This window comes from Meriones unguiculatus, chromosome 2 (assembly GCF_030254825.1).
Source record: "Meriones unguiculatus strain TT.TT164.6M chromosome 2, Bangor_MerUng_6.1, whole genome shotgun sequence".
Lineage (NCBI taxonomy): Eukaryota > Metazoa > Chordata > Mammalia > Rodentia > Muridae > Meriones > Meriones unguiculatus.
The window spans coordinates 103,632,014-103,655,764 of NC_083350.1; the positions used below are offsets into that span (position 1 = coordinate 103,632,014).

At 44.5% G+C, this 23,751-nt stretch overlaps 1 long non-coding RNA gene across 1 annotated transcript; it reads left to right on the forward strand.

The window, feature by feature from the left end:
• Positions 1 to 19,011: 19,011 nt before the first annotated feature.
• Positions 19,012 to 21,002, forward strand: LOC132652431 (uncharacterized). Its single transcript, XR_009589993.1, has 2 exons — positions 19,012 to 20,237; positions 20,555 to 21,002. It is a non-coding gene; the product is annotated as an uncharacterized LOC132652431 (long non-coding RNA).
• Positions 21,003 to 23,751: the final 2,749 nt, after the last annotated feature.

The following is a 23,751-nucleotide window of genomic DNA, read 5'->3' on the forward strand; positions in this document are numbered from 1 at the left end:
ACAAAGTTGACAGGTGATGCTTAGAATAAGTATCACAATGCAATGTCCGGATTGAAACCAGAGAGTGGGGGAGAGAAATCAGCATTTGAATGAACAAGGGTAAAGTGTATACATTCCAAAAGAACATTATACCAACACACATATAAGGTGCTAGGTAACTGGTAGTTTTACTACAATTAGAAAGATAAATACATTCACTCTGGATCATTGTGATATTTTGGCAAGTCATAAAAGTGAAGTGAATTACACTGTTTATATATGATTATAATTTATAGATTTCAAAGCTTTGTGATTCTTTACATACAATCTAGATAATATTTAGAAGCATTTAAGGTACAGTTCTGCTGAAAAGAATAGGCTTTTGTAAGTGACATGTGGTTAGCTTCACAAATTTGTCATTTATTGACTCTCCTTTTGAAACATAATAAAATAGCTGGGCAGTGGTGGCACACGCCTTTAATTCCAGCACTGGGAGACAGAGGTAGGTGGATCTCTGTGAATTTGAGGCCAGCCTGGTCTACAGAGTGAGTTCCAGGACAGCCAGGGCTACAAGAAAGAAAGACCGAAAGAAAGAAAAAAAGAAAGAAAGAAAGAAAGAAAGAAAGAGAGAGAGAAAAAAAGAAAGGAAAGAACAAAAAATCTTTCCTATTTTCAAAAACAGTTTACATTTTCAGAGTTGATGTTAATGTTTTCATCAGTGCTTTATAAAAAGCTTTGTCAGAAGGTTTTATTTCATTTAGAGTTTTGTTTGGTTTTGTTTTTTTTTCTTTTTGGAGAGCTGTCTTAGCCATAGGAGCACACACTGCCTGCTCTTCCAGAAGACCCAAGTTTGATTCCCAGCACCCACATCAGGTAGCTCATAACTGCCTGTAAGTTTAGTTCCGGGGGGCTCTGATGCTTCCGGTCTCACAGGCTGTGCATCTGCACACACACTCATGTACCCACATGGGCACACACACAGACAAATGGTTACGAATACAAAATAAATATTAAAAAAAAACCACAAAAAACCAACAACTCAATTCTGGAGACCAGGATGGCTTCCAATTCAGAGATCTGCCTGCCCCTGCTGCCTGTGTGCTGGGATTAAAGGCAAGTGCCACCTCTGCCCTGGTGATGCCCACATTCTTTTTCAGAAAGTCTACACTAGTGAGCTCCTTGAATAGAGGTGATGTCATATCCTGCACAGTAACTAACTTCTTAGCACAAGTAGTTAAGAAATAAAAAGACAAAGTTACAACGTGTGTTAATTTGAATAGCACTCCCAAAATGCTAGTGACAATCAATTTGTAAAGAGGAATGGTTATAATTGCTCATGGGTTTGGAAGTTTCTGTGTAAGGCCAACTGCCTCAGGTGTTTTTTGGCCCGTGGTGGGGGAGCACCTCAGGGCATGGGAGGATATAGTTTATATTGGTCAGGAAATGAAAGAGGAAAGGGCTAGAGTTCCAGAATCCCTATTAAGAGCACCTGTATAATAATCAAAAATTCCCCACCAGGCCCTACCTCTTAAAGCTTCACTGTCTTCCAGCAACACCAGGCTAAAGACTAAGCCACCAACGTGCTACGGATCTAAATTGTAACACACTGAAAGCATTAAACTTCAACCGTAATCTTAATACATACGACTATATTTGCCAGCCTGAATTCACTGTAAGTTCACCGCTGTCCTGGCTGGTTTTGTGTCAGCTTGACACAAGCTAGGGTCACCAGAGAGGAAGGAGCCTCAGTTGAGAAAATGCCTCCATGAGATCCAGCTGAACGGCATTTTCTCAATTAGTGATCAATGGGGGAGGGCCCAGCCTCTCGTGGGTGGGGTCACCCTTGGGCTGGTGGTCCTGGGTTCTATAGGAAAGCAGGCTGAGCAAGCCATGATGAGCAAGCCAGTAAGCAGCATCCCTCCATGACTTCTGCATCAGCTCCTGCCTCCAGGTTCCTGCCCTGCTTGAGTTCCTGTCCTGACTTCCTCCAGTGATGGACTATGACCTGGAAGTGTAAGCCGAATAAACGCTTTCCTCCCCAACTTGCTTTTTGGTCACAGTGTTTTGTCACAGCAATAGAACCCCTAACTAAGACGACGGCAATGGTCTAAAGCCACAGCTCTAACCTAATCCACACCTGTGAGACCTCATTGCTCATTTGCAAGTTGGGGAGTGAAACAGTTTTCACAGTCTTTTGCCATATGTTAACATTCGGTGAGCCTTTTAAAAAACATTTCAAAAATTTTTGTAATATTATAATAATTCTCTCTTCATGTCCCTGTGTCATTATGTAATTTTAATAACAGATAAATGCAACACCAAGATTTCTGGCTTTGAAAAGACACAAAACTCAGCTGCTGGAGCAGACGTGTCTGGCAGAGGCAGAGTGGATTCGACACTTCATGGTGGATGTGTATAACTTGAGTCTGAACATTAGGCTCACTGACGTCTCCTACACAGCCTGTATGCACAGTCAGAGGGGGAGTCATATTCAATTTTGAAAACCACTTGGGTCATCATGTTGGTGGCTAAGAAGTGTGGGATTTGGGAGTTGTTTTAGGCTTGGAGATTAGCTTAAACCATCCTGTAATCCAACCTTCCTAATGCTGTGACGCTTTAATACAATTATTTATGCTATGGTGATCCCAGCCATAAAATTATTTTCACACTACTACTTCATAACTGTAATTTTGCTACTGTGCTAAGTCATAATGTAAATATCATATAGGACATCTGATATGCGACCCCCAAAGGGGGTGCGACCCACATATTGGGGACCCCTGCTGTGATCCATAAAGCTCCTACAGAGCCTCCTGCTTTAAATGTCCCCTCTCAGGTAAGGACCAAGCATTGGTCTCTGTGTGACAGGACTGTCTTCAGAAGGTTTGCGTCAGAGGCAATGGAACTAGCTAACTTTGGTTGCCCACACATCTTTCTGGAATGGAGGTCAGCTATTTTATACACAGCGAATAAGACAAACCCGTCACCGAACGTGAGGAGGCATCTAATTTGATCACTTTATGCCATGCAATAAGATCTTCTCTTTGGTCAGAGATCTTTGAGAGTGTTACAGGAATAGTTCCGTTTATTTTTACTCACTGCCGCACAGATGTGTTCATTTGCTTTACATGTGCTTAAGACTAATGCCTGAATGAACAGGTGTAGGGACAGTAGTTGGCCAAATATAACTTGTACAAGTTCATAAGTTTAACATGCATGGGTCCCCACCCCCACCCCACAAACTCCCACCCAAGAAGAATCTTCCAGCACGTGCCCACTGCCCAGTGAGCGATCATGGTTTGTGCTCTGCCACATACGACTATGTTAGTTTTATTTGGGGAGATTTTGATCAGTTAGTAAGAGCTGGCTAGAGCTCACCACATCCAAAATGCTTCTCTGTTCTAGAAGCTGTTGTCCCCTCTTATTAAAAGCTTGGTTTTATAACCTTAAGGATTTAAAAGAGAATCTATATTACATTCTTCCTGAGAATTCTTATTTTCCCATAAAAAAAAAAAGGCTCTTGTTGGCTAGCTCACAGTAAATCTCAGAGAGCATCAACCATCTCAAAGGAAATCGGAAGTGGGGGGGGGAAGCTCTACTGAACAGGATGGGTCTGGAGCCGTCCCTTTCCTCGTGTCTCTCACACTTGTATGGGCATTCTGCTTGCTCATATCATCGTATTCTATTACTCAGCTTTCTGGAATGAGTTTGAGAAAGGCTTCCACCTTTCTGGTTTCCTTTTCTGCTGTATTTTGATTCTTCTTTTGGGAGATGGTTGAAACAATTGTAGCCCAGGCTTGGCCCTAACTGCTATGTAGCCAAGGATGTACTTGAACTCCTGATCGGGATTATAAGATTGTACCACCACAGCTGACAATTCTCCTTCCTTGAGCATCTCTGCATCATCTCTGTATGTGCCTTCCCTGCCCTGTTAATAAACTGTAGCACTCTGAGTAGCAGTAGCATTTTGGAAGGACATCCCCTATGTGATTCCCTAAACAAAAGGCAAGTATTTGTAAGACAACTCCTTGCCTGTTAGAAACAAGTATGTACCCTGATTGTCCTAATGCCAGTCTTCTGAGGGGCCACGGGAATGCTTGCCTGCTTATGTGTCTGCCAAAGTGTTGTACAATGCACTGAAGAGGTGTTGATATCTGCAGATGGATTTCTGAGGCTTGACTGCAGAGAGCAGAAGTCTAAGCTTAGATTCCTTCATAAGTGCTGGTCACATATATGTCATTTTTCAAATGGGCTATCTTTGCATAATTAAAAAGTTGATATAATTAGTTTTTGCTTCTGGGGAAAAATTGGAGCAGTAATTTTATTTTCACTGTGGCCTCCCCCCGCCCCAGGGTCTCAAGTAGCCTAGGCTAGCCCCAGTCTCACTATGTAGTAGAGGATGGACCTGACTTTGATCCTCTTCCATCTACCTCCCCAGTGCTAGGATGACAGGCATTCATCATAACAATCAGCAAACTGCAGCTTTTAAAGGTTTAACTAAATAAAAGCTGTTGCCGCGCTGGCCACATTAGTAAAATAAATTTGATGAACATTTCCCATCATTCTCTTTCTTCTCATGGAACTGACTTGCTTACCCAAGCTGATCAAACTTGCTCTTTCACCATAAACCCAAATGCTTAATGCCACTACTGTCCCAGTCTGTTAAGGGCACAGGAAGTTCAGAACTTTTAACATCCGCTGGTACTACTTTCTAATAGGACTATATCAGATCACCATTTTCAGGATAGGTTAAGATTTAAATTAATTTTTACTTTTCACATTATTAGATTAAACCATGTTGTTTTATATACTTTGATCCAGTATTCCCATCTGTCATTATGAGAAAATCTGAAGTTTAAAACATACAAATATAATGTTTTTCTTTTTAGTTATCTGGACCTTTAAAACCTGTTATATTATTTATAAAATGGGCCCAATACCTGTTCTTTCTCTACACAGGATATTTGTAAAATACAAATGGTGTGACGATTGAGGATGCTCTTTTGAAAGTTGTAAACTTGTGACTTAATAAAATTCAAGGTTGGAGAGATTGTTAGCTGATAGGCAGTCTGCTTCTGGGTTGCCTGGTAACCTATGATGTTCTCATGTGTCGTCTGCCAAGTGTGGCTCACACACCTGGCGGGCGACATGTGATGACATCACAGGTTACTAGGCAACCCAGAAGCAGGCTGCCTACACGTTAACAGAGATGGCTCCATGGGTAAAATGCTTGCTTTCTGAAGACCGGAACTTGATCTCCAGCTGTCACACTCTTCTCTAATTCCAGCACTAGAGGGTGGAACTGGGCAGAAAAAACACCCAGTGTCAACCTGTGACCTCCACAGGCACATACATGTGCACACATTGTCATGTGTACTCTCCACACACCCACATTAATAAGTATATGTACCCCATGAATATATAATACACACAGAGAGACAGGAGGAAGTTCTGAATAGATGGAAACGAACTGTGCACCTTTGATATGCAAATATGTTCCGTTTTCCTCAAAGTGATCTATAAATACAATGTCATTTTAGAAAAATTATGGCCGCTTTTTTTAATCTCAGTGTGCTTATTTTAAAATTTGCATAAAGGAATGACGCTATGGTCTACTTAGAAAAGGAGAAACAAAAAGGAGGGACTTCTTCTCCCACAAAAACTAGTTTGGAACTGGTACATAGAGAGATAGACCCAAAGAAAAGTACCCAAAGCCGGAAACAGAGCCAAGTATATCTGGGGCCCGGCTCTGTAATAGATACAGTACCATAAATCATCAGGAGAAGAATGGATTGCCTCAAGCCATTGCTGTGAGCCTGCTGTGCCAAACCCATGGGTCTGTTTATATCTTTTCACAATGGTAAAATTTAATGAATAACAATAAGCTCACAACCTACACTGGTTTGGTTAGTTGACATTTGTCAAGTCATCCCTATTTGCCCTAATAGTTGGCTGCTGGCAATCAGTTTCTTTTATTTCAATCCGAATGACTAATATTAACGCTCAGATCACACATTATACATCACACCTTAATTATATCTTCCTATACTGAATACAGAGGGCTACAAGAAGGTTGGAGAGGCTGCAGGGTTAGAGAGCCCAAAGAGACCTTGCGGATGTCAGGCAGTGTCAGAGCGCGGATACAGATGCAGAGATGCTGCGGGCGGTTAGAGGAGATGCTAATGCACCTGCTGGCGGAGCTGCTGGAGGGTGGCAGAGTCCAGCCAGACATCAGGGCTAAGCCCAGCTTCGGAGACGTAGAACCCTGAAGATGAGGTACAGAGCTAGACAGAGGGGTGCAGGATCAGAGAAGTAAGACACAGGAGAGGGTCTGGATGGAGGAATGATCACACAAATGGGCAACGATTTGACTGGGTCACAGTAGGCGGTGGAACCTGAGAGTAAGCAGGTGAAGCCCTGGGGACCGAGGAAAGTTCACTGCCTGTCCCTCCCTTGATGCACACACTGAAGACAGGTCGGTGCCATTGTCAACTGTGACCACGGTCATTTTGTTGGTCAGCTGTGCTCATTCAAGTCTTGGGCCTGTTTTTTCTGATATGGTTTCGGTCACCACATGTCCCCACTCTACTTTGATGAGCTTATTCATGGCACCTGTTAACTTTTAGGAAGGTTGTTCATCAATCTGGGCCACATTGGTGGTGCTGGATGGGTGGTGATGTTTTTGTGCATGCCCAGATGTAAAGTTATTCTGTCTTTGCACTTGTGCTCCAAATGAAGCCGGGTGCTACTTGTAAAATGGAGTCATTCATGGCAAGGCTGAAAGCTATCATTTCATACAATACAACAGTACATCATAGTTTTGTAGTTTTCCATTAGCATAGGCTAACCCCCATCTCAAGGATACTAAGATCTGCCAATGCCCAAATCCCTAATAGGAAATGGTATGCTATGTGCATATGATCTAATCACATCCATCCATATCCTTTAGTATATATCTAGATTACTTATAATGCTTAATTCAATGCAAACATTACAAGCATTTCTTCTTTAGGGAGCAATGACAAGAGCAAAAGCTCTAACAAACACACACACAAAGCTAGTCCATGAGGGGTGGAGAGATGGCTCAGCAGTTAAGAGCACTGGCTCCTCTTCCAGAGAATACAGATTCAATTTCCAGCACCCACACGGCAGCTTACTCTTATAATTCTAGTTCCAGGAGGTCCAGTGTTCTTCTCTGGCTTCCATGGGTACCAGACACAGAGACGGTTCACAGACATGCAGGAAAAATACTCATTTACATAAAATAATAATAATTTTGTGGTGCATGCCTTTAATCCCAGAACTTAGGAGGCAGAGGCAAGCAGATCTCTGAGTCTGAGGCCAGCCTGGTCTACAGAGTGAGTTCAGACATCCAGAGCTACACAGGGAACTCCTGTCTTGAAAAACAAAATTTTAAAGCTTATCCATGTGATCTTGCTGACTATGAAGCAATATGCATTTTAATGCAGATGAAAATTCCCCAGAGTTTCCGGGTTTGTGGCTGGTTGCATCCATGTCTGTGGAACCTGCAGGGAGAACCCACCTTCTATGAATCCAAATAGATGGGTCAGCTGTGTAAGAAATAGACTGTTGTGGTCCATTTCTCATTATGAGATATGCTTAGAGTTCATCAGAGTTACAGCAAGCAGGAAGTAATAGACTCTCTCTCTCCTTAGCCGGCGGCTGGCACGTTTGCCCCAGAATGCCTGAGAATTGTAAAGTTACAGCCAGTCTGCTTCATGACTGAGCCCATGATCAGAAAAAAAGAGCAATTCCCATCCCCAAATTATCCATTGTATCTAATCCTTGTGTCTTAAACCAGTAAGATGGGCAATCTGGGGAAGGAGCAAGACTGCTCTATGGGAAAAGAGGGCAGGAATTTCTCTAAATCAGGGGACTTTAAAAAAACCACTGCTTTGTGTCAATCAGCATTTCAGCCATCTTTTTTTGCCTTTTTTTTTTTTCTTTTCCTGTGCTGTGTCTCTTTCCCAGAGCTATATTTGCTTTACACGTAGAGAAAAGGGAAATGCAGTGCAGAAGTAAAATTTGGAAGCTAATAGAAGGTGTCAAGAGTACTAAAGAAGATACACCCTCAAGGTGAAATGGTTAAGTTGGCCTTTTCATAGATTTAACACTTTAAAAATTAAGACTGCTCAAGGGCAGGGACCTTAAGCCAAGTTAATAAAAAGCTGAGATATTTATATCTATAGCCAACAAGGTATTAATGTCTAGAATATATTCCCCAAATCTCAGTCTGTTTTTACAAAATATGAATGATCATAATGACAATAATAGAAAGTGCTTAGCACGAAGCTTGACGGACAGCTAATGCTTACTGTTTGCTGTTACTAGTTCTTTTCCCATGGTGAAACCCAGTTGGTACTGAGCCATGATTCACAGACCCTGCCTTTCTGGTTTCTGTCCAGCTACATGTCGCTGAGTTCTGGAGCTTCAGAGCAAACCTTGTACAAGTATCCAGTCGGGCCCAATATTCACAAACTCCATTTGATCAATGTCCCTGAATGTATCCAAGGTTTCAACAGTGACACAGAGGCGAGGAATATGCAGCCTGCACCACCGTAGCCACGGAACCCGCTGCCAAGGACTCCTGCCAGGTGATGAAGCAACACGATCATGTTTCATGGCTGGAGGTGTGAATCTTGTGACTGTCACAGTCCAGCCCTCCTGAGCCTTGGCCCCAAAGATACTCCATCCAGAAAACAGAGTGGCTGAGGAGCGAAAGTTTCGTCCTCCTTGGCTCCTCATCCAGGTGGAATGTCTGACGAAGGGCATGGGAGAAGCGGCCTTCTCCTGCCGGCTTTCCTAGGTACTCCCATGCCCAAAGGCAGGCTGGCCACAGAGATGATTCTGCTCATGGCAGAGCAAACCTGTGCTCTGAAAGCTCTGTTTTTTTTTTTTTTTTTTTTTTTTTTTTTCGGCGTTATGACCTCAGCTTTGGGAGAGGCTGTAGCTTCCCACGTGTGGCCTTAAGACTCGCTTGATGATGCACTGGGCAGAAGGCAGCAAGCTGAACTCTGTGACCTGAGCTGGGTTCCTAACTTGGACGTGAAGGAGAGATAAACAAGCCATCCGAGGCCAAACAGCTAGTATAGGAAAGGAAGGGAAATGAAAGATAATTCTATTTGGTACTGTCAAACACACTGATTGCTGTCCTCTGTGGACCTGGGATACACACATTTCTATCTCACTTCCACAGATCCAAAAACTGAAGCCCAGAGAAAGAATATTGCTTGCCCAAATCATCCAGTTTATAAATGGCCCCTTGGGCTCTGAACCCTCGGTCTGGTGGACTCCAGTAACTATCATGTGTTTGTTCATGTGACTGTTGACTTTCTCTACAGCATTTTCTTTATCTACAGATGCAGAGATGGGGGTGGGTGAGGGTGGGGAGGATCTCTGGCTGGCAGAGTGGATTCCATGGAAGCATATCCTATCAGTCTCGTCTCATCTGGTCTTGGCCAGGTGACTCCACTTTCCACCACTTCGTTTGAGCACGTGCTCCTTTGGTCGGGAGTGGTTTGGGTTTCTCAGAAGTCCTGTTCCCGTGGGATAATGCCATCCTTAAAGTACTGTCTTTGTTGTCAATTGGAAAAGATAGTTCTTCTAGGAAATACACTATACAATAGCTTGGGCAGATCCTCTCTGTCCGGAAGAGACACCAGACAGGGCGTGCACAGCCAGAGACAGCTTGCTTTCTGCATAATCAGCCAGGTAGAATTCCAAGTCTGAGCTTCTGGGAGCTTCTACTTTGACAGACCAGTTTCATTAGCCATGAAACACACTTGTCCAAACATCTGTGTGTGTGTGTGTGTGTGTGTGTGTGTGTGTGTGTGTGTGTGTGTTTGTTTAAAAGAGTACAGGCGGTTTCTGTTCCACTGTACATTAATTGTGTAAAGTGGTGGGCTTTGTCATGACATTTGTATGAATGCATAGAATTTTTTATAGATGCTCATTCCCTTACTAGCCTTTCATATTCTCCCATCCCTTTCCCTTCCATAGCCATAATTGCCTCCCTTTACCTTTGTTTCTTTTTAATCCCCCAAATTCCACAAATGAGAGAAAACTTACAATGCTTGCCTGTGATTCTGGCTTGACCCCATGATCTCCAGTTCTGTCCATTCCCATGCAAACAACATAACTTCATTCTTTTTTACGATGACTAACAGCCTGCTGCCTATACCACTTTTTCTTTCTCTCTCCATTCATTGAACAGCTAGGCCGGTTTCATAACTTAGCCACCATGAGCAGTGTGTGGGTGTGCAGGGCTTAGCTTTTTCAGCGCTGGCTCAGTTATTTCTGCCACATGTCTGTCTCAGATCAGGAGAACACATTTTGTTGTCCATGTCTCTAAGGTCCATGTCAATTATTAACAAGTTTCAACATCATGTAGTGATGTTAGCAATCATTCACAGTGGTTTTAGCCTGTGCTGGGCGCTGTGGCAATCTGTCTCTCTCTCTGTTTCTCTTTCTGTCTCTCTCTATCTCTCTCTTGTCACAACAACACTCTCCTGTGTGTCATTTACCATGGTTTGGCCGTGAGACCCCACTTCTGTGGCTTCACAGGGGATTTATTTTTCTCACAGAGTACAAGGTTAAGCATAAGCGCTTTGGAGTGAGTTTGGGACTCATTGCTGCCATCAGCTGCTCTCACAGGATTTCTTTGCCACAGGTTACTTTAATTCACATGTTGTAAGAAATTTCTGAGCATAAAGTAGGAACTGGGGAAAAGGAACAAAGTAAATTCAGATTGAATATACACCTTCCAACAAGCTTTCTCGGAGCTTCCAGCTGGTCCCTGGACTTGCAACCCATGTCCAGACCTCACTGCCTGACCACAGCTAGCCGGCAATCTAGAAGTATTTACGTGAGTAAACACGGGTTAGGAAGAAAGGAAGGTTGAGTGGATACTGGCTATTTAACTAGCATGGCTTACCTCAGGCAGTTAATGCTTGTTTCAAATTTATGGACAAGGAAAGTAAAATTAGAGAACACTTTGCCAAAGGTCACCTAGGGAGGGAGTGCCAGGCATGTCCGAGTCTAAAGTCACCACCCCTAAAGGTTGTATACAATTTGTTACTGATGGTTGACAAGGTTTGGGCTGGAGAACAGCAGACTTCCTGAAGTCTCTTGGGAATGGGGGATTGACCTTGTGGTCTCCATTTTTTGTGGGGCTGAATCTAGAGCCTTGCACATGCTAGGATAATGCTCCTTCTCCGTGATATACCCCCAGTACTTTATGAGCTTTTTAAGAACTGTAGTAAGATCAACATACGGAAGATGCCAAAGGCTCAGTTTGATGCAGGGCAAGGAAGTATTTACCAACAATTAGGAGTCCTGTGTGAGATGTGTGATATATCAAACGCCAACCAGGAACATTGTGTACAGCTGGAGTGCCCCACAAGGGCCATTCTTGAGTGCTTAAACTCAGTTGTGAGTTTAAGATGCTTGGTGTATGAAACTAAAGTGGCTGTCATAGGACACACTTGAGAAGAGGAAGTCCCAATACCTCCCTCCCTATTGGTCAGAGCTAGAGGGACCATATTATTTATTTATGGTACAAGCTGGGATTTTTGTTTTTTAGGAGTAAAAGAAGGTTTATTAACAATGCTGCTGGGGTAAAAAGGGAATTTCAGCAACAGGAAGCTGTAGCTATGCTAGTTACAGAATGTAAGTGTGTGTGCATGTGTGCGTGTGCGTGTGTGCATGTGTGCGTGTGCGTGTGTGCGTGTGTGCGTGTGTGTGTGTGTGTGTGTGTGTGTGTATACGTGTGTTTGAGAAGGAAGAATGACCTGCAAGGGCAGAACCCCGTGCTAGACCAATCCACTTTTGAAAACTAGACCTTTAAAGAGGTTCTGATTGTGATAGGTATTGGTGACACTTGTTGAAATCTGTTGTGCAAAGATAATGTTTGACTCCTAAAGACATGTGTCTGGCATAGCCTGTGTGCCTGGGTCTTCTCTAAATGACTCATGCTTACGAGTCATGAGGCCAGCCCATCGTCACTGACTAGTTTTCTCAGCTTTTAAAACACGCTGTTTCGGTTTGCCCAATGACCTTGGGAAGGTCACACCCTCTTTGTATGGTTTGATTTTGCTTCTGATAGAGATAAAGTTAGAAGTGAGTGCTCGCATGGGAAGGGAAAAATGATTCAAGATCTTCCAAAGAAAGATTCCTCACAGATCTGAGAGATACTATTTTTATGGCTGTCATTAACAGAGCTGTCGGTCTACCTGCCTCTCATTAGGCCACAGGGCATGGCATAAAACAGGTTTGGCCCATGACCGGTATTTGATGATGTTGGCATCAGAGTTGAAGGGTGGGGATTTCTCTTGGGCCAGTGGTTCATCATTAACCTGCTCGTGCCTGAATCTCAATTCCACTGGAAACAAATGAGTGTCACAGCTACTGGCTTCACTCTATCCAGTAAGAACTGGCTGAACCTCTGTGTGCCAGGCTCTATTTTCCCACCGTAGAGCAAGATATAAAATAATAAGCATTAGGCCCCTTTGTGCCTATTAGATCAAGGGCTTTGTGAGATAAAGTGTTTGGAGAGTCATCTGTCAAAATTTTGAATCTCTTGGGTACATCCGACTGAGAGAGATAAATGTCAAACTGCTGTCATGCTCACTTCCAGAAGAAGCGAGATCATTGTCCTGAGGTTGGCCCAGGGTTGGTCAAGTTTACCTCTCTGTCTCATGTTGTACCGTGTCCCTCTTAGAACCACAAAGTCCTGGCCATTTGGACTTCCCTACAGCTGCACACACATCTTGTTTTTCTGTGCCTGTAGGCAATGGGCTGACGCAGACTTTCTGTGAAGGGCCAGACCACACTTGTTCTTAGTTTTCCATAGTATATATCTCTGTTGCAACTTCCCAGTGCTCTTGTTATCATGGGAAGAGTGCCATAAACAAAATGAAGTGAATGTGCAGAGATGTGTTCAAATAAACCTTTATTTATAAGAAGAGGCAGGAGCCCAGGTTTGATGGTTAGTCTGTATCTATTGCTGTCCTAGACCTTTGCTCCCGCTTTGGTCTTCTACATATCTGCATTAAATGCTCCTTCCTCCCCACTTATCTGATCACTACCAGTTCAGTTATTATTACCAAAAGTTCAGGCCCTTTCTCCCTATTTCAGTTAGGGAACTAACTGGGAATAATAGTTACACTAGTAGAAAAAGACACACCTTGCTCCATTCAAGGAAAACAGAACATGGCCAATGGAAGCTTGCAATCAGTACTTACTGAATAGAACACCCAAGGAAGGAATACATATGATTTTTTTAAGGTTATTTAAACAGACTGCCTCTGCTCTGTAACAAACAGCTATGATTCCCGCTGGCTTCCAGTTTCTCCATTAACCCTATATTGTAGGGTTTTAGGAAGTTCAACCTGTTTCGATCCTTAACCCAATGGTAAGCTTCACTCATTCACGCGCTGTATGAATACACTGACAGATCTGTTTGTCTAACGATACATAGTGGATGCCTACTAGAGGGCAGAGTCAGTGACAGTTTAATTTTTGTGCGGTACTTAGAAAGTCTGTCCCCTGCAAAACTCCATAATAAATGTTTTTAAAATAAGGAAAGGGAGAGCTGAACAGAGATGTCCATTGCCAAAGTCGTATTTGCCTCTTGCTGTCAGTGTTGCAGGGTGAAGAATTCTCTTTACAGACAGATGCCGAATTGCTGTTCTGCAGGGCTGTGGTTGGGGCTTTCCAGCCTTCAGTGGCCTCATCTTGGAGTTGTTGGAAGATTCCCACGTCATTTCCTTTTACCTTTTCCTAGGTGCTAGGGTCACCTGATTTCTGGTGTCTTCTTGTGGCAGGACCAAAAATCGCAGCACCCACTTCCCAGTTTCCACCTAGGCAGGTCACATGACTTCGTGGGTCACCCGTCAATATGGTGCAGAATGTCTCTTTTTTTGCATTTTAATTTTTAAATAAATAAATGTCTGGTGTTTTTTTTTCTTCTTCCCACTGCTCCTTGAGAGTGTTGTGCTCCTACCGTTTGGGGATATTGAAATAGCTTCCTTGCAGAGTCTATATTCCCCACTTTAAAAAAGTGTTTTATTTCTTCCTGTCTCTGTCTCTGTCTGTCTGTCTCTGTGTGTCTGTTTTGCTGTGTGTGTGCATGTATGTTTCACAGGAACCAGAAGAGAGTATTTAGGTCCCCTGGAGCTGGAAGTACAAGCAGATCTGAGTCACCCAGCGTGGACGCTGACCATCTGAGAGTAGAAAGCACTGCTAAGGGATAGGGCGTTATTTAAATCTCTTTTTCTTAAAAAGCCAGTCTCTAGTCCTTTGACAATGATTTTGAGGTAAATGTAAAAATGAAGTTCTTGACAACTCATATTATTCTATTATTTACAACATTATAGAAGTTATTTTTTGGATTCACAGAACCTGGGAGGATTATAAGTAGGGCTTCAGTGAGGGGTTCTCAACCTGTAGGTCCCAACCCCTTTAGGGGTTGGATAATCCTTGCACAGGGCTCACCTATGATTACCGGGAAACACAGATGTTTAAATTACGATTCATAACAATAGCAAAATTCTAGTTATGAAGTAGCAACAAAAATAATTTTATGGTTGGGGGTCACCACAGCGTGAGGCACTGTATTAAAGGGTCGCAGCGCTTAGGAAGGCTGAGAATCATTCTTTGTCTTGAGGCTTAGATCCCTTCTAAAGCAAGCCGAAGTAACTGAGTTTTAGGAGAGTTAAATGACCTCATTCACTTTCAACCCGGCCAGATGTAGCTTTTCGGTGGTAACCAGGAAGGTGATGTGTTTATGTCAGCAGCAGAGAGAAGAAAATGGCTACAGCTGCTGACAAAACAAACCTCAAGCGCACACTCTGCTTCTCACCTTACCTGAGCAGGGAGGAGAGAGGGCGGCCCGCGGGCTGCGCAGGGTGTTGAGTAAACACCAGGGAAACTGAAGAATGTTCTGGGCCTGCTCGCCCTACCCACCCCCGCCCCCCATCCCCCTCCCTTTCTTCCCCAAGGTCTAGATTTGATTCTGCTGCCAGCAGAGGGAGAGAGCTCAGGGTTCTCTCTAGCTCTCTGGTCACTTACTTGCCTGCCGTGGGTAACAGGAAACTAGAAATTCCCTCGTTCCCAGGTCTCCTCAGAAACTTGCTTATTAGTCACTTGCTTGAACAGAAGCTGCAAGAGGGCCCACTGAGGGAACCATGGGAAGAGGAAATGACCACCTGCTGGTGAGGGAGAGGGCAGGGTTTCTCCACGTAGCCCTGAAACTCTCTCTGTAGACCAGGCTGGCCTCGAACTCATAGCAATCTGCCTGCCTCTGCCTCCCAAGTGCTGTGATTAAAGATGGTGCCCCCACCGCCCCCACCAGCACTTGGATTGTCAAGATGACTTTGAAGAAGGCTACGAGTAGCAGAGGGCAGGCACCACAGATGGAATAAAATAGGGAGGACTCAATGGCTGCATGTCCTACCAGCGAGCTAACCCGCTGTAATAAGCACACATGCATTTGGTGGTCAGGGATTTCTGGCCCGTTCCTTACCAGTGAGCTCTTGCCCCTGCAGGTTTAATTTACATACAGTGTGTGTGTGTGTGTGTGTGTGTGTGTGTGTGTGTGTGTGTGTAAGAGAGAGAGAGAGAGAGAGAGATTGACAAATGAGTTTCATAAATAAATGTGCTGTTTGTGTGCCCGAAGCATTAAAGTTCAAAATAAAATGCTGTCTTATTGTCTTCGGTCCTATTTCTGGAAAGAATGCTTTACTCTAGCAGTTTTTATCAAAAGCCAATTGTCACTATCAGGCAGCATACAACTGAACTCGATCCATAATAGGCCCTTTAACTCTGCAATTTCACTTTGAGGAACTGATCTCCCAATCCTAGTCATACAAAAGAATGTAAAAAATTGAAAGCAGTCATTGCCTGCCAGGAGGCGCTGGGGAGATGCTGAGGTTCGTCATAGGGCATACGGTAAGGATGTATGCCAGTGCTTTACAATGTGTTAAGCACCACGAAGGAAAATGAGAGCCCCCGAAATGGGCGGGCATGTAGGGCTGCTCTGTATCCACAGGCTGCTTCTAGGAAGTTATCCCAGAAACGTAACCGTGGCTGTTTCTGTGCAGGAGATGAGAAGACTGGCTTCCAGATGCCCCCAGAAGGTTGCCTTCCACTCCCTACTGTTTCGCACTGTTTGAAAATCCTAATTGGCCAGGTGCATGACTCATTTTCAAAAATAATTTTAATGAAAGTGTCACTCTTCCCAGTTAATTGGGGTTTCCCTTCTGTGGCATCAGTGTTCAATGGAATAGATGGAAATATCCTGATCTGGTGCCTGAACTAGGAATGGTGGAAACGGCCACGGGAGAAGCCGTGTTTCAGTGTGGGTGTATTTTTAGTAACTAATGAATAATGGAGAGCATTGATCTGCTGCCTTTCTCACCCCCCCTCCCTACCCCCCATAGCCTGGACACTTGGAGAGCGGTACTGGAAACCCAGCTCACTTCTCCCCAGCAAGCTACACCAAAGAACTTTTTTTTTTTTTAACATTTTTATTTATTATGTATACACTGTCTGCCTGCATGTCAGAAGAGGGCACCAGATCTCATTATAGATGGTTGTGAGCCACCATGTGGTTGCTGGGAATTGAACTCAAGACCTCAGGAAGAGGAGCCAGTGCTCTTAACCTCTGAGCCATCTCTCCAGCCCCCACCAAAGAACTTTTTATTCTGAGGGGTTGCTCTGCCTCCTAAATCATTAACCAAAGTCCTCTTGCCTCCGATCTACTCCAACTGCTCAGTTCTCAAGGGATCACCAGAACCTTCTCTTTGCCTGTGGATGACAAAGAATGTTTGGAAGGATAAACACTCTTTGATTTACTTACACTAAATAATACTTTGCTCTCTCTCAGTGGCCTTTAGAGAAAAGTCATGTGACAATGACCCAGCAATTTTTGTCTGATATGAAGCTCGTGGGTGGAACAGTGCCAAAGAGAGGCCAAAACATGTCTTTTGTGAGACTTGCCACTGATTTAGCACTGGGTGTTTGGGCAAAGGGATATGGAAGATGCTCTGCATTTAAAGGTTTGCTATCCTGGGCTCTCTCTTGCAATGTTCAGTTCATCATGAATGAATTCTCCATTTGCTTAAGTCTTCTGCCTTCTCTCTGTTCAGACTGGAAACTCTTTAAGCCAGATGTAGTGGTACACGTCTGTAACCCTGCACTCTGGAGACAGAGACAGGAGGATCTCTCCAAGTTGCAGGCCTTCTTAGCCTCGAGTTCCAGCCCAGCCAGGGATACATAAAAAGAGGGTCACAAACAAACAAATACCACCAAAATCCCAAAGGCTATATCCATCCATCCTTCCATTCATCTGTCCATCTATCCACTCATTTGTCCATCCAATTCATTCATTCATTTTGGAACAAATACTTAATGCTTATGCTTGTGTGGCGTTTCACCATGCTCTAAGGATGCAGACGTGAATGAGATACATTCCTCAATTTCAATGTGTTCACTGTCTTCGAGTCTCTTCACAGTTTGTTGATCTTTACTATGATCTGTGTCTCCCTACGTGTTGAACACAGAAGAGACTCATGAAGACGCTGAGTAACTGCTGGCAGCTTGAGAACACGCTCAGGCTGGGAACCCAGGAGGGTGCATGTATTCTGGTTTTTGCTGAAGGGCTTTTTAGAAAAGGCACCATTTCTCAAGACCTCTTAGCAGTAGCTTTCAGGAAGGCAATTTCTTTCTTTCTTAGAACAGATGTTTCTGGATGTGGAGCCTCTCCTAAGGTTGACACTGAAGACAATACTTGTTCTGGTCTAAAAATGGGCTGGGCTACGTTCTCTTTAGAGAACAGGCCCACTTTTCACAAGGGCAAATGGCTGGCCATCAAAAAGGGGGCATAGGAAGAAGGCAAAATGCTGGGAGGGGTAATGTTTCCTGAGTGCTGCTGAGGGTCAGGGACTCAGCACGCTTCCCCTTACATCATGAACACACAGGTAGTGGAGGCTAGTAGGTCACTCACAGCTCTCTCTCTCTCTCTCTCTGTTCATGATTTTAATTAAATGATTTCTCAAACACTGTGTCCTAAGCTAGCTGCCTAAAGAAGCCTGACCCAGTCATTGACCTCACAGAGGCAAAAACAATATTAAACACACACAAAAATCAAACAATCACAGAAAAACAGAATAAGAGTAACTGAAAGAATTTTAGGGACCCAGAGTTTCGAAGGATGATATGTATAGATCTAGATGTATGAATCTGTAGGTATAGATGGTATATATGACTATTATAATGATTACAGCATGCAATGTATCTGGTAAAAGGGTTATTTGTGGGAGGAGAAGGGGAGAGGAGTTAGAGCGGGTAATTGGACATGTAGACAGGCAGACAGACAGGAGACAGAGCCATGAGGACAGAGACAGACAGAGAGAGAAAAAATGGGGAATGGGGAAAGCAGAGAGAGAAGGAGACTGAGAGAAAGACAGAGACAGAGAGAAAGAGAGACAGAGAGACAGAGAGAAAGAGAAACAGAGAGACAGAGAGAGATCCAGAAACAGAGAAAGTGAGTTGGGGTGTTGAATAGGCCCTTATATCCTGAGTGCCTGGTGCTCAGGAGACATAGTGGGTCAGGACCCTGAAGGCCCTGGAGGGCAGGCCAGTTAAATTGCCTGTAATGACAGCATGCAAGATGATTTTTAAATTATTGTACAAATATTTTAAATTTTCATTTATGCATCAGAAGAATCTAAACCTAATCTTTGTGTTATTACTTTTAAAAACGATACACATGACATAGTATATGAAAGAGGTTTATTGGATGGAGATGGAGAGGAAGAGGGAAGGAGAGAGAGAGAGGCAGACCAGTCACTAAATCTCTGGCCCAGATAATGTCATAGGACGCAGGTACTGACATGGGATGTTGTCAGGATGCTAAAGGTCCCTAAGGGAAGGCCAGTTGAATTGCCTGCACGGTGTAATACTCTGAGTACACAGACACGATTGCTTACTCTAAGGATGCCCTGTGAGCTGATTTAAAGACAACCTAAAGGAATGTGTCATGAAGCAGCCATTGATAAGGACATGAACCGGAATGCGATGTGGAGTGTAAGTGCTATTTGAGTAGCCTGAGACTGAGAAATCAAGATCACGGTCGTTCTGTGAGACAGAGATGGTAAATGAGTTGCCCAGAAAAGATCAGAGACCAGAACAGGGTCACCTGACTTTGCGCCCCTCCCCATCCTTATTCAAATAGTACTTCCAACTTTGTTGATGAAGAAACAGCAGCTTGGCTAATGAGCCATCATTTTTGAATAGAGACTCCCACGAGAATCTGGCTGCAGAGAAGAAAGAGTAGAGTTGGTTTAATTCGAAACTGAAGCCCATATTTGTAGAGTGCTTACAATGCACAGCGGACTTACAAAGACCTCACGAATATTAATCCCCAGAGCACCCTGTTGGATGCAATTAGACATTTCTATTGTGCTTCTTTTCACAGGAAGAAAAAAAAAATGAAGAAAACAAAGATCAAGTGCTTTTTTAAACTTTCTTGCAAAGCTGAGATTTGAACCTATGTAGTCTAGTGCTAGAACTTTGCCCTTATGCATTCAGATCCCCAACAGGTGCGGAGGGGACGGAGGCGTTTTGTGTCCCTGATGGTTTTGGAGCTATTCTGCTCAGTGTGGTTCATCCTCTTCAGCAATGCCTCCCAATTAATTAGTCCTGCTTCATTCTGCAGGACATAGGTTCTTCTGACCACCAACTTCTCTTTCTCAGCAAGCTTCCACTCCATAGTCCAGGCTGTCCTGGAACTCACGATTCTCTTTCTTCTGAGTGCTGGGATTGCAGAAACCCCCAAGAAAGATCTATGGTTACCATTCTTTCATTAAGAATAATCCATTAGTGTACAATGATGAGAACTTAAAGAAGTCTGCCTCTCACCTCCAAGGCTGAGATGGACAGCACCACAGTCACTGAATGGAGGAGTCATGTGGGTTCATGGCAAAACTGACCGACAGGAGTAGAGGCCCAGCACGCTCCAGGGAGCCACCAGGTGCTGAGAGAGCCCTGCCTGCCTGCTGCCTGCTGCCTGCTGCCGGGTGCTTGGCACGGCACCTGGTGTACAGCAGGTGTTCAGAGCCGAGAGTGGTTGGAAGCCTGCATGGAAACAGCGAGGCCGGGAAGTGGGCAGCAGTGTGGCACTTGGAGGGGAGAGGGCAGCAGGCTTGAGTTTGACCTACTTTATTATCTTGCTCCAGGTAAGCCAGGAGAAGAGCGGAGCGCCAAGTTTCCAGCCCACAGGGAAGAGAACAGCGTACAGCCCACTCAGCTGTAGTAGCTAGGGCTCCTGGCTCCGAGGGAATCCTTTCACCTCTGTCCTCCATGGTAGCTGGCTCTGGCATCCACCTCCTTAGATGAACAGACCTCCGTCTCCCTCCATATAGGGTGCTTGGTGGGATCTGTGGGGGTGGGGGTAGCGAGAGAGAGGGGCGGTCATCTGGGTCCTGTCACCAGCCTCCTCTGCGTTGGTGCTCGAAGGGGACCAGCCTATGGGTGTGTTTCTTTATCTCCCCAGCAGGTGCTGACAGCTGAGCCATTCCACACACCTTTGGGGCAAAGAACTGCCCGAAGCCGGGGCCAAGTTCAAAGACTGGACGTTCTTTCCAAGGCCACCAGAGGCATGCTGGGGGACCAGCTCCTGGTTACGTAAGCGGCAGGTTAGCGGGTCCCTCGCGGATGCACTCAGCCCGGGCCTCCTGGACTTCACGCAGCTATTATGCAGACGCAGACTCAGTGCGGTAACAGACTCTGCAGCGCTACCCAAGAGGTGGTGTATCCGCCCAGACTCTCTCAGACAAGCCTAAAGCTCCTCGTCACCAGGTGGCTAAGGCTGCCTGATCAGGCTGGCAGGAGGGAAGGGCACGATTTACTGTAGCTTTTGGCCCAGGCCACCGAACACTCAGTACCTTGTACCCCGTTAGCCTTGGGCAGTAAACCCTCTGATAAAATGTTCTTTTTTGGTGTTTGTTTTTCCTGGCCGTCTCATTTGGGGGATATAAATGGCTCATTATTTCCATCTCATAGATCCATTCTCGGTTTCTGAAATAACAGAAAGATTGGTTTAAAAAAAAAAAAAAGTCATCACTGGGACGACCCCTCTTCTCCATAATGTTCTAACCTTGAACAGAGGCAGAGTTTCCACGTTGCTCAGGCTGTCTCGACTTGAGCCAGCGTGAGAGAGGTTGACTTAGGGAAGGAGCCGAGAGCAGGGGATATAAATATATTTACACTAAAGCGCCTGGTGCTGTTAAATGGCCAGGAAGTGGCACAGACCTTTCTCCGCTCCAGCCCCGTGACCTTTCAGAGGTCACTGGGCAAACGTCATCAGTTAGGAAGCTGGAACAGGGTCTCTCCCCGGACAGGTCATTTTCCCCGTGGGGCAGCTTGGAGGCAAATTTTATTAAGGATCAAGTAGCTGTCCCAAAGCAGTATAAATAGAGAGAGAGCATCTGACAACCCCAGCGGCGAAGGTGGCTTTGGCGGGGGCAGAAGGCACCTGCTGTGGTTACTGTTACTCTGCACTGCGGCCAGAGATGGCTTCCTGGAACACACCCAGGAGAGGTGTGAGACACGGTGAACACAGACTTGCTAAGGCTCAGTGTTCAAAACCTTCAAAGACCTCTCCTTGCTTTTGGAAACGGGTGGACCACACAGTTAATTCAGGAAAGGAACCTGAGGCTGGAGGAGATTAAGTGTCTTTTGGAAGCAGAGACTGACCCCCGATTAAGCTTCCCCACGTCAGCCAGGTACATTTAAATCTTGTGTAGGAACTGACATGTCAGAAGCAGACAAGAAGGACCTCAAGTTTTAATTTTCTCAGGACAATCTGGAGTGCGTTTACTGTGCTCCAGTAGCTTGTTCCTACCATCACTTCCCTTGAGTTAGGGTAGACCCTGAGCGTAAGCCAAGCTTTAGTGAAACGGAGCAACACGGATAACTGAGTGATGACAGCTACAGAGTTACTGAAGAACTTTTTTTTTTTTTTTTTTTTTGAGACAGGGTTTCTCTGTGTACCCTTGGCTCTCTGGGACTCTTTTTGTAGACTAGGCTGGCCTCGAACACACAGACATCCACCTGCCTGGAATTACAGGCATGGGCCACCGAACCCAGCTGAAGAACAGTTTCCTAAACTGGCTGTCTCTTGTCAGCCCCGTCCGCACCACCCAGAGCTGTTGACATCTTGGAAGATAAGCTTGTGTCCATCCGCTGAAGAAGTCTCTAGGGATGGCAACAGTCCAGAACATTCCCACTCTTATCCAACAAGTTTCCAAGGCACCGTGGCTTGTTCACCTTGCAACGACATGTCTGCTTCCTTCAGACCTAACTTCTAGCTGTACTTTGTCAGTGTCCGAGCCTTCTAAGAAGGGCGGTAGCCGCCTGAATATATCACACCCTGCCTGCCTAGTTATTAAAAACCAGTATCTATACTTTGCCTTCAGAATAGAGGAGGCTATTGACTTTCAGAGGCCAGTGACCACGAGGAGCCGATGCCTTCCAAATTCCCCCAGAAGGTGTGAGGACAAGGAGGAGGCTCTGTTTCCTTCCTGACTCACTCTCATTCTGGCAAAGACTATTAGCTTGTTATTCAATATTTACTGTTTCTTCCTCTACAAAAACAATTCTGGCATGGCAATTCTATTCCTGGCTAAGAGATGACATTTCCCAGCCTCTCTCATAGTAGGAATGGCATAGGACAGGTTGCACAGATTTGAATTTTGGCAAACCAATAATTTTTTTTTAACTTTTAATTACAGGTGTGTATGTGTGCCTGGCATAGTATTTTTCATAGTATTTTTAATGGTTTATTAATTTTTATTTTATGTGTAGGAGTGCCTGCATGTATGTTTGTACATACCTGATACCTGAGGAGGCCAGAAGAGGGCATTATATCCCCTAGATCCCCTGAAACTTGAATCTCACCTGGTGTAGCTGCCTGATGTGGGTACTGGGAACAGAACCCGGGTCCTCTGCAAGAGCAGCCAGTGCCCTTAACCACTGAGCCATCTCTCCTACCACTGATAGTTTTGTATTTTTATTTGTCAAGTATGGTGATTGTATGCACAGAGCTTTTGGAATGAAGATACATATACTTTTTGTCCTTGTTTTCTTTTCTCTCCTGGAACATAGACGACGTAGCTGGGATTTCAGCAGCCACCTGGAGACATGAGGTCAAGGGGAACAGAAGTACAAGACAGAGGGCTTGGGTCTACACTGGGTCAACTATATACCTTCAGAGTTTCTTTTGTGTGAGAACAAACCATTGGTCCACATTAGCTACTGTGCTGTCTCTGATTTGAGTCTAACAGCTGTTGGATGTCATAGTTATTCCTACAATATGGCCTTAACATGTCACAGAGTAGAGTTACTTTCTGTGTTTAGCAGAGTCTGTTTATCATATACCGTTTTGCTTTTTTTTATTTATCATAAATAATTGTCTCTAGCATAAATAAATACATATAGTATACATATATATATACATATATAAACTTTTCTCTAAGAAAAGTTTTTTTCTTAGAGACAGAGTCTTATGTACCCCAAACTGGCCCTGAACCCTCTATATAGCCAAGGCTGGCCTTGAACTCGTGCTCTTCTTGCTTCTGCCTCCTGAGTACTAGGATTGTGTGCCATCACATCCAGTTCACTTACTATACTGTTTACGGTCTCTGAGAGTGGTGGGGGCTATTCCTTCCAACCATCCTTTGGAAAGGCAGC